General features: G+C 39.1%; 1 pseudogene; it reads left to right on the top strand.

The window, feature by feature from the left end:
• Positions 1-1,935: 1,935 nt before the first annotated feature.
• On the top strand, positions 1,936-3,877 carry LOC128049937 (eukaryotic translation initiation factor 4B-like; annotated as a pseudogene).
• The last annotated feature ends 10,856 nt before the right edge of the window (positions 3,878-14,733 follow it).

Raw genomic sequence — 14,733 nt, 5'->3', positions numbered from 1 at the left:
ACTGGTTGAATCTCTTTGCAGTCCATGGGACTCTCAAGAGTCTTCAACACCACAGTTCAAAAGTGTCAATTCTTCAACACCCAGCTTTCTTTATAGTCCAGCTCTCACATCCATACATGACTACTGGAAAAACCATAGCTTTGACTAGATGGAGTTTTGTTGGTAAAGTAATATCTCTGCTTTTGAATATTCTATCTAGGTTGGTCATAACTTTTCTTCCAAGGGGTAAGCGTCTTTTAATTTCATGGCTGCAATCACCATCTGCAGTGATTTTGGAGCCCAAGAAAATAAAGTATCTTACTGTTTCCACTGTTGCCCAGTCTATTTGCATTAAAGTGATGGGACCAGATGCCATGATCTAAGTTTTCTGAATGTTGAGCTTTAAGCCAACTTTTTCACTCTCTTCTTTCACTTTCATCAAGAGGCTCTTTAGTTCTTCACTTTCTGCCCTAAGGGTGGTATCATCTGCATATCTGAGCTTATTGATATTTCTCCCAGCAATCTTGATTCCAGCTTGTGCTTCATCCAGCCCAGCATTTCTCATGATGTACTCTGGATATAAGTTAAATAATCAGGAAGACAACATACAGCCTTGACACTATGCTCCTTTCTCTATTTGGAACCAGTCTGTTGATTTGTACCCTATTTTAGATGTCACACATATTTTAGATTCCACATGTAAGGGATGCCATATGGTATTTGATGGGCTTTTGAGGTGGCTCATAGGGTAAAGAACCCACCTGCAATGCAGGAGACAAAGGAGATGTGGGTCTGATCCCTGCATTGGGAAGATCCATTGGAGGAGCCATGGCAACCCACTCCAGTATTCTTGCTTGAAGAATCCCAATGACAGAGGAGCTTGGTGGGTTACAGTCCATGAGGTCACAAAGAATCAGGCATGACTGAAGAGACTGAGCAAATAAGCAAGCATGTTATTTGTCTTTCTATTTCTGACTTACTTTGACTTAGCATGATAATCTCTAGCTGCATTCACATTACTACAAATAGCATTTCATTCTTTTTTATGGCTGAATAATATTCCATTGTATATATGTGCCATATCTTATTTATCCATTCCTCTGTTGATGTATATTTAGGTTGTTTCTAAGTTCCGGCTATTGTGAATAGTGCTGCAGTGAACATAGGGCTGCAGCTATCATTTTGAATTACAGTTTTCTCTGGATATATGTCCAAGGATGTGATTGCAGGATCATATGGCAACTCTATTTTTAGTTCTTTTGAGGAACCTCTACACTATCCTCCATAGTGGTTGTACCAATTTACATGCCCACCAACAATAGAAGGCTTTTTCTCTCCATAATCTCTCCAGCATTTGCTATTTGTACACTTTTTAATGATGGCCATTCTGACCAGTATGAGGTGCTACCTCTCTGTAGTTTTGCTCTTCATTTATCTATTTGATGCTGAGAATTTTTTCATGTGCCTACCGGCCATCTCTATGTTTTCTTTGGAGAAATGTATTTTTAGGTCATCTATTTTCCAAAGCTACATCTTGACTAAAATTGCATTAGGAGGCTCTTAGCTAGAACCACCAAGTCATTAATAGACCCTCCTAGGTTGTTCTGAGTTGCTAGATTTGAGAGTAATTCTTATACAGGAAAAAAAAAAAATAATACAAGCTACTATTCTTACTCTTGGTAATGAGTTTAAATGTACATTTTCTTTTACTGCTTAGTGTATTGATTTATGAGATAATAATGAAGCTTCGTTTCAAACTAGTACTAAAATTTTAGAATTCCTGAAATATCAGAATAATCTTGTCCCTGAAAACATTGCTACAAGGAATAATTCATATATAAAAATAGTACACAAATGGTTAAGGAATTCTACTTTGGAGAACAAGATGTGAATGGATACAAAAGTTTGAGATTTAAAGTGAAGAGCAGCCTTTGCGTTTTCTCTCCCTCTCCCAACATGGCGGCCTCAGTGAAAAAGAAGAATAAGAAGGGGAAGACTATCTCCCTAACAGACTTTCTGGCTGAGGGTGGAGGGATTGGTGGAGGCAGCACCTATTCCCGGAAACCAGTCAGCTGGGCTGATGAAACAGACGATCTGGAAGGGGATGTTTCAACCACTTGGCCTAGTAATGATGATGATGTGTATCTGATAAGTCGCTTCAGTCGTGTCTGACTCTGTGTGACCTCATAGACAGCAGCCCACCAGGCTCCCCCGTCACTGGGATTTTCCAGGCAAAAGTACTGGCGTGGGGTGCAGGGCACCTCCAATTGACCCTTCCATCCTGCCCACTGCTCCACGGGCTGCTCGGGAACCCAATATCGACCAGAGCTATCTTCCCAAATCTCCACCCTACACTGCTTTTCTAGGGAACCTGCCCTATGGTGTGACAGAAGACTCCATTAAGGAATTCTTTAGAGGATTAAATATCAGTGTGGTGCATTTACTGTGTGAGCCCAGCAATCCTGAGACATTGAAAGGTTTTGGTTATGCTGAGTTTGAGGACCTGGATTCCTTGCACAGTGCCTTGAGCTTCAACGAAGTCTCTAGGTAACAGAATTCGAGTGGACGTTGCTGATCAAGCACAGGATAAAGGCAGGGATGATTATTCTTTTGGCCGAGATAGATAGAAATCGTGATTCTGACAAAACAAATACAGACTGGAGGGCCCGTCCTGCTGCAGACAGCTTTGATGATTACCCGCCTAGAAGGGGTGATGATAGCTTTGGAGACAAGTATAGAGATTGTTACGATTCAGATGGATATCGTGATGGGTATCGGGACAGTTACCGTGATGGCCCACACCAGGACATGGATCGATACGGGGGCCTGGATCGTTATGATGACTGAGGTAGCAGAAACTATGACAGAGGCTACGATTCCAGGATAGGCAGTGGCAGAAGAGCGTTCGGTAGCGGGTACCGTAGGGATGACGACTACAGAGGAGGTGAGGGCCGCTATGAAGACAGATACGACAGACGAGATGACCGGTCCTGGAGTTCCAGAGATGATTACACTCAGGATGATTATAGGCGGGATGATAGAGGTCCTCCCCCAAAGACCCAAACTGAACCTAAAACCTCAGAGTACTCCTAAGGAAGATGATTCCTCTGCTAGCACTTCCCAATCCAGTCGTGTAGCCTCTACCTTTGGAGGGGCAAAGTCTGTTGACACAGCTGCTAGAGAACGAGAAGTATAAGAGCGGTTGCAGAAGGAACAGGAGAAACTGCAGCGCCAGCTGGATGAGCCAAAACTAGAACGACGGCCTTAGGAGAAACACCGAAGCTGGCAAAGTGAAGAAACTCAGGAACGGGAACGATCGAGGACAGGAAGTGAGTCATCACAGACTTGGACCTCAGCCACATCTGGCAGAAATGCATGAAGAAGAGAGAGTGAGAAGTCTCTAGAAAATGAAACCCCCAATAAAGAAGAAGACTGTCAGTCTCCAACTTCTAAGCCTCCCAAACCTGAACAGCCTCTAAAGGTAATGCCATCCCCTCCACCAAAGTAGAATGCTTGGGTGAAGCGAAGTTCTAACCCTCCTGCTCGATCTTAGAGCTCAGACACAGAGCAGCAGTCCCCTACAAGTGGTGCAGGGAAAGTAGTTCCAGCTCAACCATCTGAGGAAGGATCAGCAAGGAAAGATGAAAATAAAGTAGACGGGGTGAGTGCCCCAAAATGCCAAATTGGGAACTCCAGCCATGGTCCGGGAAATGGAGGGAACAAAGACCACTGGAAGGAGGCAGACAGGAAAGATGGCAAAAAGGGTCACGACTCCAGATCTGCACCTGAGCCAAAGACAGGTGAAGAAAATCCAGCCTCGAAGTTCAGTTCTGCAAGCAAATATGCTACTCTCGACATTGACAGTGAAGATGAAAATGAGGGAGATTACATGGAATAGACCTCTGCATTCTGTGGTTTCTCCGAGTCTCTCTCCACCCTGGAACATTTGAGAGCAAATCAAACCTCTATCCAGACAAGATAAAATAAAACTCACCATCTCCTGGAGACCTTTCTTAACTTAAAAAACAAAAACAAAAACAAAACAAAACAAACAAACAAAAAAAAAACCACTAAATGAAATGAAATTCTTTTGCATGCCGCTGCAGCCTTTAAAGTATTGAACTAACAGGAGAATCACCAGTGTAGCCAGAGAAAAAGACGTACAGCTTTAAATGGAAAAGTTGTAGTGTGTTTTTATGACACATGCAATTGCCTGTGTGATTAGTGCCTAGGGGCCTCCGTTTAGCAAAATGCAGTGACGGTGATGCAGTGTCTGAAATCTAATTGGGCAGTAGACAGGTATAAGGAAGAGTGAGGTTCCTACCTTTAATTCTTATTATCCTGTTGTGGCATACATAAATTCTCAAATATTACCTGAATAAATTCTCCATTCTTGGCAAGGTAGGTTTACTCTCTGATGTTTTAGTCTCCAGGAGGCTGCCAGCCCCTCCGCTCATTTAGTTCTGAGTTACTGGGGCCAGCCTACGGGGAGTTCCTTCATTTATACCCCACAGGGGGGTAGGTGGAAGTGAGTCTACAGGCCACTGAAGAATAGGACTGTTTGGTGACCAAAATAAATGGGGAAATCGTGGTTTGAAAAAGAAGCTTCGGGTTTTGGTGAATTATTTTGCACCAGTAATAGAGAAAATGGTATATGACCTCCAGTAAGCAGGAAGCACTTAGGGTTCGTGGGAATTCCCAGATCTTTTATGTGTCCTGGTTTCACACTTTCTTAAACACTATCCCTTCTGAAAGTTCAGATAAATCCACATTCTGTTTAAATCTTGAAGTTTTGAAAATTCACACTCCTGTCATCATCTTAGGTTCCTCGTGCTAGTCTTTCCTGTTTCCTCCCCACAGACGACTTGGACTTTGGTCGCACTCTTGATCTCCTAGGCATCCGCTAGAGCCCTCCAGGGGCTGTCCAGTGAGGAATCATTACTGCTTTTCTTAAGCGATTCTTGGCTCCTTCATGTCTTGAGTCTCACTCCTTCCCTCCGGCCATTCCTGCTCCTGCTGCTTTGACCCCTTTTGCACCTCAGAAAACTTTAGAATTATCAGTCTTAAGTGGTGCGTGTGGTTAAGTTGGAAACCTTTTTTACAACCTTGATTGGTGTTGGGGGTGTGCTTTTTCAAAAAGTTTCCATCTCTGCATTGAAATCCCACACTAATGTTTGGGTTTATAATGTGGCCTAGACCAATGTTGGGTGGGGGGGAGTTGGTTCTTTTTATTTTTTAGCATTCCTTGTGAGAATGAATGATAATGGAGAACAATTTAACAAGGTTCTTGCTTCTCTTGCAACACAATAGCTTTATTTGCCTACTTTTATGTGCACCTTGGTACTGTCAGCTCAACAGATGGTGTCCTTATGGGCAGTATTGGTACCTACAGAGAAAAGACACCTTGGTCTCTTATTTGCAAACTGTTTGCCCATCAGTCCTAGGTTAGACCCTGTCCAACCTTGCAGGGTGTTGGTTTATGAGTGCTGTAGGAGTGAGCGTAATGAATCATTTACCCAGTGGACATAAAGGATATACCAAGTGAGGTAACTTTAAATAATTGGCTTGGAGTGGCTAGCAGCAAGGAAGTGGCTTTTAGAGATACCCAAGGTTGAGAGGGTATTTTTTTTAAACCATTTGCTATAGATGTTGAAAAGGTAGGGTTTACCCTCTTCATGTCTACTCCTTCCAAATAGATGTATACAAAAAAGCTGTTCCCCTCCACCCCATTCCTCTACTCTGCCACCCTGTTAGAACAAACAGGGATTTATGACCTGCTCCTCATTACATGTAAAATTTGTACAAAAATATCTTCTATGAAAATGATTTGTAATTTGTAGACTGGGAGATGTCTTGAGATGTAAAATTCCATCCTTTGTTTTTTGTTTGTTTGTTTTTTTTTCAATAAATCTGATCTTTAAAGTTCAAATAAATAAATAAATAAATAAATAAATAAAGTGAACAGCAAAAATTCTGTCTAAAGTCTATTTCCACCACTAGTTCTATGTTGTTCTCATGAAAGGGGAAAAAGCATAAAAGAGATTTTTAAAAGAAGAAAGAATGATTTTCCAAAGTTTTGATGTGGAATAAAAGTCATTGAGCTTAGCCTCAACACAATTTTCTTCCACAATATTTCTGACACATCATAATGTGACTTCTTTTATAATTCTGTTAATGGAGAATTGGTCAATTTATTTTCTGAAGTACACTAAAATTTAGAAATCTCGACTGTTAGGTTCTTAGTAGTTTCAAATTCCCCTTTCCCTTTGAATATACTTCTGCTGTCTGTATGGAAAGAGAAAAAAGATAGAGTGTAATCCTTCCAATTTAGTAACAGTTAATATGTTGTCTTTCAAACCCAGCAAAAACACGTGAAAACGGCATTGTAAAGTGCTGGACACTTAAACTCCTAAGTGAGAACATAATTAAAGAACCATAAATATGTGTGGGCATTTTTATGTGCAGTATGAGACTAAAAGCTGGGAATCCAAATTAATGGCTTTAGAGGACATGTCTTGTCTTTTGATCATAGCTCTCAGTCTGCATGACACATAAATGCCCAACATTAAACTACTGAAAAAAGGTGTTCTCTTACCTGTACCCTTTTCTAATATTATCAGTCAGATTCATAAATGTTAAATGAGAAAAATACATTCTGACAGAAAAGTAAGTTCTTAAATCTAAAACCAGATCAACTTGTGGACTTATGACTGATGATAGACAACTTGCATGCTCTAATTCTATAATTGTAATGAAAATGATTGAATGACCTATTAGTCATATTATCAATAAATGTCTTGAGTTAGCTCATATAACGATATCATAAAACATACACTAGAATGACTGACCAGTGAGAAATTTGGGAATTAAATCATCATATTATTTCATTTACATAAAGTCTACTCTAAAGAAAAGGAGGCAGAAACTTATGTGGCAAGCTTGATTAGTGCTTAAAGAACAGTCAGCACTAATTTTAGTAAAAGCTAATTTTAATCAAGCAACATCATTTTCATTCATCATCTTTGGCTTTAATCACTGTCTTCACTCATATGCTAAGCAGAAATGCTTGCTAATTTTTGAAGGTTAAAATCAAGAGTTATCAACATACATTTATGCTCATTGCTATAAAACACCATGTATTCTTCACAATGCTTAAAAATACTTAAATAATATTCTTAGGACCATAGCTGAATCTACATAGGTGTCTTTGTATACATAAAATCTTACCACACACACACACACAGAGGAGTATATAATGTCTCATGATGACAAAAGACTATATAATGACAAGAAAAAATACATGACAAGGATCAGATACATGCATATTTATATTAACAGATATAACCAATAATCCAAAAAATACAAATTCCTGTTTGTCATATTTTGAAGAAACACTATTCCTATGCCACAAAATCATCCATGGCTGATATGAAGCCATCAAAAGAGTTATTGATTCTCTGATAATAATGTATTTAATATGTGGTTCTTCTAACTCATGAATAATATGCTTAATATACTAAATGAAAAATGTACATCTTCAATGATATCATAGCAAAAATGTTTTCTAATTGGTATATTGGATTGTGCCTGTAAAATAATTTATCTTTTGCTTGATTGATCAAAGATTATTTGAGAAATCTCATACAACAGAAAGCTGTATTTTCAGTTTCAGTGCAACATGCTTTAGTTACACAATCATTCACACACAGAAATATATATATATATATATGTATATATATATATATATATTTACCAATTGAGCTATCTGGGAGGTATATATATATATATATATATGCACATACTGGTGGCTCAGGAGTAAAGAATTTTCCTACAATGCAGGAGATACAGGAGACACAGGTTAAATCTATGGGTTGGGAAGATCCTCTGGAGGAGGGAACTGCAACCCACTCCAGTATTCTTGCCTGGAAAATCCTATGGACAGAACAGCCTGGCAAGCTGAAGTCCATAGGATCACAAAGAGTTAGACACAACTGAAGCAACTGAGCATGCATGCATGCATGCAAATGTGTGCTATGGCCCATTTTATAAAGCTTATTGCATGGTTAACACGAGATTCACCCAGATAACTCTGGCATTTGGAGAAGGTTTTTAAGATCGTAGAAAAGTGGTATTCTTGGATTCAAAATCACAATAGAGTATTTGGTATTTAACCATCTCTTCTAAGTCTTTGTTAATTACAAAAATAAAGTTATCAACAAGTCTACTCTCTAATTCTTAGCTGGGATACAACTTCCATAACAATTTCTTCTTATTTCTAAAATAACAGCCCTTCAGTTCACAGGATATCAATAACCAATCTCTCTTACTGCTAACAAATTACAGTCTTATAAAACTGACAAATGATATAATCTGTCTGGGTATAGTGTCCTGACATTGTCTTCAACATTCTAAATCTCTAAAGTGTCCCCCTGGAAGAACTTAGGGTCAAGAACTTTGGTCAAGAACTTTGCCACTGACCAAAATCTGCGTGCATAACTCCCTGCTTGCCTTCTATTCATTTTTCCCTCTTGCATCTAACAGGGTTTGTCTCTGTTTACCTTTCATGACACACCTGGATGTGACCCCTAAGGGGCCACAATACAGCAGGACTGGTGCCTGGGGATAATGTGCACAATTTTAAGATCCAAGCCTTGAGTAGCCTGTCCCCATACATGACTTTAAACTGTGTATTCTGTCCCTCCCAGTGGGTCATTTTCCTCTGCTACTAGTTCAACCAAAAAGATCCTGAGATATTACTTTCCTGGTCAGTTCAGGCTGTAGGGGGAAAAAAGAAAGTCTCTTCCATTTGATATATTTGAAAATTAAGTCATGTTTGTTGAAATTTAAGGAAAGACATTTTGAGTATGAAATGGCAACTCATTCCAGTATTCTAGCCAGGAAAATTCATGGACAGAGGAGCCTAGCAGGCTACAATCTGTGGGGTCACAAAGAGTCAGACATGAGTGATTGAACACACACACACATGAGGAAAGATATGCCAGTGTCATTACCACCAAGAAAGAAAACTATGCTTAAAATCTAAATGTTGCTTCTATAGAATCACTTTTTAATTTACAAGACAGTCAGGTTTTACTTATAATTTACTTGCTCCATGAATATTATAACAGGATTCTCAAATCAAATATTACATTAATTCTAAAGACTTCTTGTTGTTGTTGTTAATTTATGATTTGTTGGTTGTTAGTTAGTTGATAAGTTGAGTCCAACTCTGTATCCTCGTGGACTGTAGACCAACAGACTCCTCTGTCCATGGGATTTCCCAGGTGAGAATATTGGAATGAGTTGCCATCTCCTACTCCAGGGGATCTTCCTGACTCAGGGACCAAACCCATGTCTCTTGTGTCTCCTGCACTGGCAAACAGATTCTTTACCACTGAATCACCAGGGAAGCTCAAATTTATGCTTCAGTTCAGTTCAGTTCAGTCACTCAGTCATGTCCGACTCTTTGAGACCCCATGAATTGCAGCATGCCACGGCTCCCTGTCCATCACCAACTCCCAGAGTTTACTCAAACTCATATCCATTAAGTCGGTGATGCCATCCAGCCATCTCATCCTCTGTCGTCCCCTTCTCCTCCTGCTCCCAATCCCTCCCAGAATCAGAGTCTTTTCCAATGAGTCAACTGTTTGCATGAGGTGCCCAAAGTACTGGAGTTTCAGCTTTAGCATCATTCCTTCCAAAGGAATCCCAGGGCTGATCTTCTTTAGAATGGACTGGTTGGATGTCCTTGCAGTCCAAGGGACTCTCAAGAGTCTTCTCCAACTCCACAGTTCAAAAGCATCAATTCTTTGGCACTCAGCTTTCTTCACAGTCCAACTCTCACATCCATACATGACCTCTGGGAAAACCATAGCCTTGACTAGATGGACTTTTTTTTGGCAAAGTAATGTCTCTACTTTTGAATATGCTATCTAGGTTGGTCATAACTTTCCTTCCAAGGAGTAAGCGTCTTTTAATTTCATGGCTGCAATCACCATCTGCAGTGATTTTGGAGGCCCCCAAAGTAAAGTCTGACATTGTTTCCATTGTTTCCCCATCTATTTGCCATAAAGTGATAGAACCACATGCCATGATCTTCATTTTCTGAATGTTGAGCTTTTAGCCAACATTTTCACTCTCCTCTTTAACTTTCCTTAAGAGGCTTTTTAGTTCCTCTTCACTTTCTGCCATAAGGGTGGTGTCATCTGCATATCTGAGCTTATTGATATTTCTCCTGTCAATCTTGATTCCAGCTTGTGCTTCTTCCAGCCCAGCGTTTCTCATGCTTACCTACCTTAAATATCTCTTTTTGGAATGTCTCTATCAGTTGAGCTCTATGTGACGCTACAAATTTAGATGAAGCAATGGCACCCCACTCCAGTACTCTTGCCTGGAGAATCCCATGAACGGAGGAGCCTGGTAGGCTGCAGTCCATGGGGTCTCAAAGAGTCGGACATGACTGAGCGACTTCACTTTCACTTTTCACTTTCATGCATCGGAGAAGGAAATGGCAACCCACTCCAGTATTCTTGCCTAGAGAATCCCAGGGATGGGGGAGCCTGGTGGGGTGCCATCTATGGGGTTGCACAGAGTCGGCCATGACTGAAGCAACTTAGCAGCAGCAGCAGGCAACATCTGGGAAATTCTCCCTGGAGTTGTTTCCTATCAAAAAATACTTAAAGGATAAAAATTACCTTCTGGATGCTATAAGATGGTTTAACAAGCTAGAACTATTTATATCTGGATAATGAATAGAAAAATATTTACTATTAATTTATAACCTTCTAATACCTTTTGTAATACCTTAAATGTATGCACATGCTGAATAAAGTAATGAGTTATTTATAGTATATACCTACAAAAATATAATATCATACATGTTTATCTTTCCTATGATGCATTTTGCAAGAAACACCAAATGAATGAATTGTTGTTCAGTCACTAAATCATGTCCAACTCTTTGTGACTCCATGGACTGCACCACGCCAGGCTCTCCAGTCTTTCACTGTCTCCCAGAGTTTGCTTAGATTCATGTCCATTGAGTCAGTGATGCTATATAACAATCTTGTCCTCTACTGCCCCCATCTCCTTTTGCTTTCAATCTTTCCCATCATCAGTGTTGATAAGTTAGCTCTTCACATCAAGTGGCCAGAATATTGGAGCTTCATCTTCAGCATCAGTTCACTAGGAGACCAAAGTATTGGAAGTTCAGTTACAGCATCAGTGTTTCCAATGAATACTCAGGGTTGATTTCCTTTAGGATGGACTGGATTTGGTCTCCCTGCAGTCAATGGGACTCTCAAGAGTCTTCTAAAGAACCACAGTTCAAAATCATCAATTCGTTAAGGCTCTCACATCTGTACATGGCTACGGGAAAAACTATAGCTTTGACTGTACAGACCTTTGTTGGCAAAGTGATGTTTCTGCTTCTTAGTGTGCTGTGTAGGTTTGTCATAGCTTTTCTTCCAAGGAGCAAGCGTCTTTTAATTTCATGTCTGCAGTCACCATCTGCAGTGATTCTGGAGCCCAAGAAAATAAAATCTGACAGTGCTTCCACTTTTCCCCCTTCTATTTGCAATGAAGTGATGAGACCAAATGAGATGATTTTAGTTTAGATTTTTTAGTTTTTTTTTTTTTTTTAAAGTGTTGAATTTGAGTCACCTTTTTTACTCTCTTCTTTCACCATTATGAAGAGGCTATTGATGACCATAAAAACAATAAAATTAAAACCTTGATTTAGCCAATGAAATTAATTTATTGACATGTGTATGATATGATAATAAATGACCAATACAGATTTTCAGCCTACTTGTCCCTTTTCCCCTTAACAACTTTTAATGTACTTCTAAGGGGAACAGTTAAAGATAAAGGTGATGAATTAGATAATAGATTTACTTGGAATAAGCTTTTTCAAGGTATTCCCTGGTATTAGACTAATTCTCCTTAATAACTTAAATCCATTGAAGTAGACAATTAAAATGATGCGATTTTCATTAAGATTGTAACTTAAATACAGACATCATTTCCAGAATCAGGGATTTCCTTGACGGTCCGATGGGTGAGAATCAGCCTTGCAATGCAGGTGACACAGGTTTGATTCCTGGTCTGGGAGTTAAGGTTCCACATGCCTCAGACCAACTAAGCCCCTGAGCCACAATTAAAGAGTCTACATGCTGGAATAAAAGAAACCTCACGCCAACTGAGACCTCTTACAGCCAAATAAATAAATAATTTTTAAAAAATGATTCTTAGTATTAGACAAAATAGGAAATATTTCCACTTAAACTACCTTTACCAAAATCCTTATTTACCTCAGCATCTGAATTTCTACCCAGCAGTAATACTGAATCAAAGAGATTCTAGTGGTCTTTGCTGGGCCAAGAGTAAGATCAAACATGTGAATTTATATCAAGTTAAGTTTTATTATATATTGAACCAAGCTGAAGTATCCATAATTTTGTAACACCCTATTCTGTTTTTTCCTTCTACAGTTTAGCTCTGATTTCCATTTCTTCACACCTCTTTCTCCTTACATGCTTTAAGTAAAGACTGTCCCTCCAGTCTTCTCCTTTCTCTCTCCCGGATCACTCTCTCCTCATGTGCATATTGTAAATGTTCCAAGAAAACATTCCTGATTACAGCCAGCTTATCATTGTTCAGTCACCAGTCATGTCTGATTCTTTGTGACTCCATGGACTGCAGCATGCCAGGCCTCTCTGTCCCTCACCATCTCTTGAAGTTTGCCCAATGTCCATGTTCATGTCCATTGCATCAGAGATGCCATCCAGCCATCTCATCCTCTGATGCTCTTTTCTCCTTCTGTCCTCAATCTTTCCCAGCATCGGGAATTTTTCTAATGAGTCAGCTGTTCATATCAGATGAACAAAATACTGGAGCTTCAGCTTCAGCATCAGTTTTTCCAAAAATTATTCAGGGTTTATTTCCCTTAAGATTGATTTCCCTTAATATTTGATATCCTTGCTATCCAAAGGACTCTCAGGAGTCTTCTCCAGCACCACAGTTTAAAGACATCAATTCTTCAGTGCTCCACCTTCATGGATCACTGCCTTGTTGTGGTGAAAGGGATTGTGTAACTCTATGAAGCTACGAGCCATGCCATGTAAATCCAAGACAGATGGGATATGGTGGAGATTTCTGACAAAACTGGAGGAGGGAATGGCAAACTACCCCAGTATACGTGCCATGAGAACCTCATGAACTGTATAAAAGGGCATCCAACTTAGTTTCTGTATTTTCCACACACATGATTGTGGAAATATTCTCTATTTTCCTGTATCTCAAATTCCAAGTCTTAGATGGTACTACAGAACAAAAATATGCAAGATCGTTAACTCACTCCTGATAACATTGCATTCACTTTATATTAATTTTTATGTATTAGATCTACCTGAGGGACGGGTGGTCCTGGCATGCTGCAACTCATGGGGTCACAAAGAGTCAGACACGACTTGGTGGCTGAACAACAAGCATAGACCTAGTATGTGGGAAAGAAAAATAATTTTCCCTCTTCCTTTCCAGCTTCTTGGTTGAGATACACCTGTAGTAAAAAGACAGATTAACAGAAGGAAATCAAAAAGAAGTTTAATAGCATTGAGAATTCCAGTATAACTGTGAGAGACTCAGGAAAACAAAATATCACCCTAAAATGGACTAAGCCACCACCTTAAATATCTCCTACAGCTTGAAGACAAAAGATGTTGGGAGAAGGAAAGTCAGTTATGGAAGGTTACCAAGAAAAGCATAGAAAATGAGGGTAAAGTTGTTAGTCCTTGCCTTCTAGTTGGTAAGTTTCTCGAAAATTAGTGTCATCCTGGTACAGAGAGGGAGACATCCTCCAAAAGTAGATCTCCTTTTTAAATGTTAACATCTCTTACTAAATGGTAACTTATACTCAGTTTTCAGAACTTCCCCTGTGTCTGTTTCTTAAAAATACAAACAAAAATGCTTAAAATAATCTGTATGCAAACAGGTATATTTTTCTCCCCTTCAACTACAAACCAACCTATATTCCAGGAAAATTCTTGATCCTAATCTTAAATTTTGTCCTAGTATTTTTTGCCTATGTAAGTGCTGAGATTCAGAACCTCCTCAGTTTAAGTTTTTTTCTAAATTCTACTTTTCTAAGTTCTAGTTAGAAAATTAATTCTAATTTTCTAAGTTATAGTTAATTTCTTTACTGTTTTTCTTTCTTCTCCAAAGCTGTTAGCCAAGAAACCTGGTAATATGCAGAATTTGACATAAAGAAAATGCCATTGTTCATTTTGCCATCTTCCTTCACTTCCAATCATGGCTTTTTACTCAAAGGGAGGTAGCATTGTCTGGATTCTGAAATCTAAACTAAAACACCACATTTTTCTTATTTCATATACATTCTGAGGGTTGTGAATTTGAAAGTGCTCAGCTGAGTGGCTCTAGCTCAGGGTCTCTAAGGAGTTTTCAGCCTTTCCCCTGATTACTCTTCCTTTCTTATAACTTTTTATCACAGAAACGTTATCTTATCCCCCCTTTATACACTTAAATTCATTTGGTTTATTAAATGTTTCTTAAAACAATGAAGAGCCTGTGTTTGTCAAATTATTAAAATGATCTATATTAAATATTAAGAAGATGTCATGTGTTGAGTCCTCTGATGCAAACAGAGATAAACATCACTAATTCATCATGTGGTTTCTCTTTGAAGAGCAGCAGATCTAGACAGAAGAAGGTGTCTCAAATACTTCTGTTCAATAGTTC

The sequence above is a fragment of the Budorcas taxicolor genome, chromosome 6 (assembly GCF_023091745.1).
Source record: "Budorcas taxicolor isolate Tak-1 chromosome 6, Takin1.1, whole genome shotgun sequence".
Classification (NCBI taxonomy): Eukaryota; Metazoa; Chordata; class Mammalia; order Artiodactyla; family Bovidae; genus Budorcas; species Budorcas taxicolor.
The sequence above is the reverse complement of the archived record's forward strand: the minus strand, read 5'-3'. Positions and strand labels throughout refer to the sequence as shown.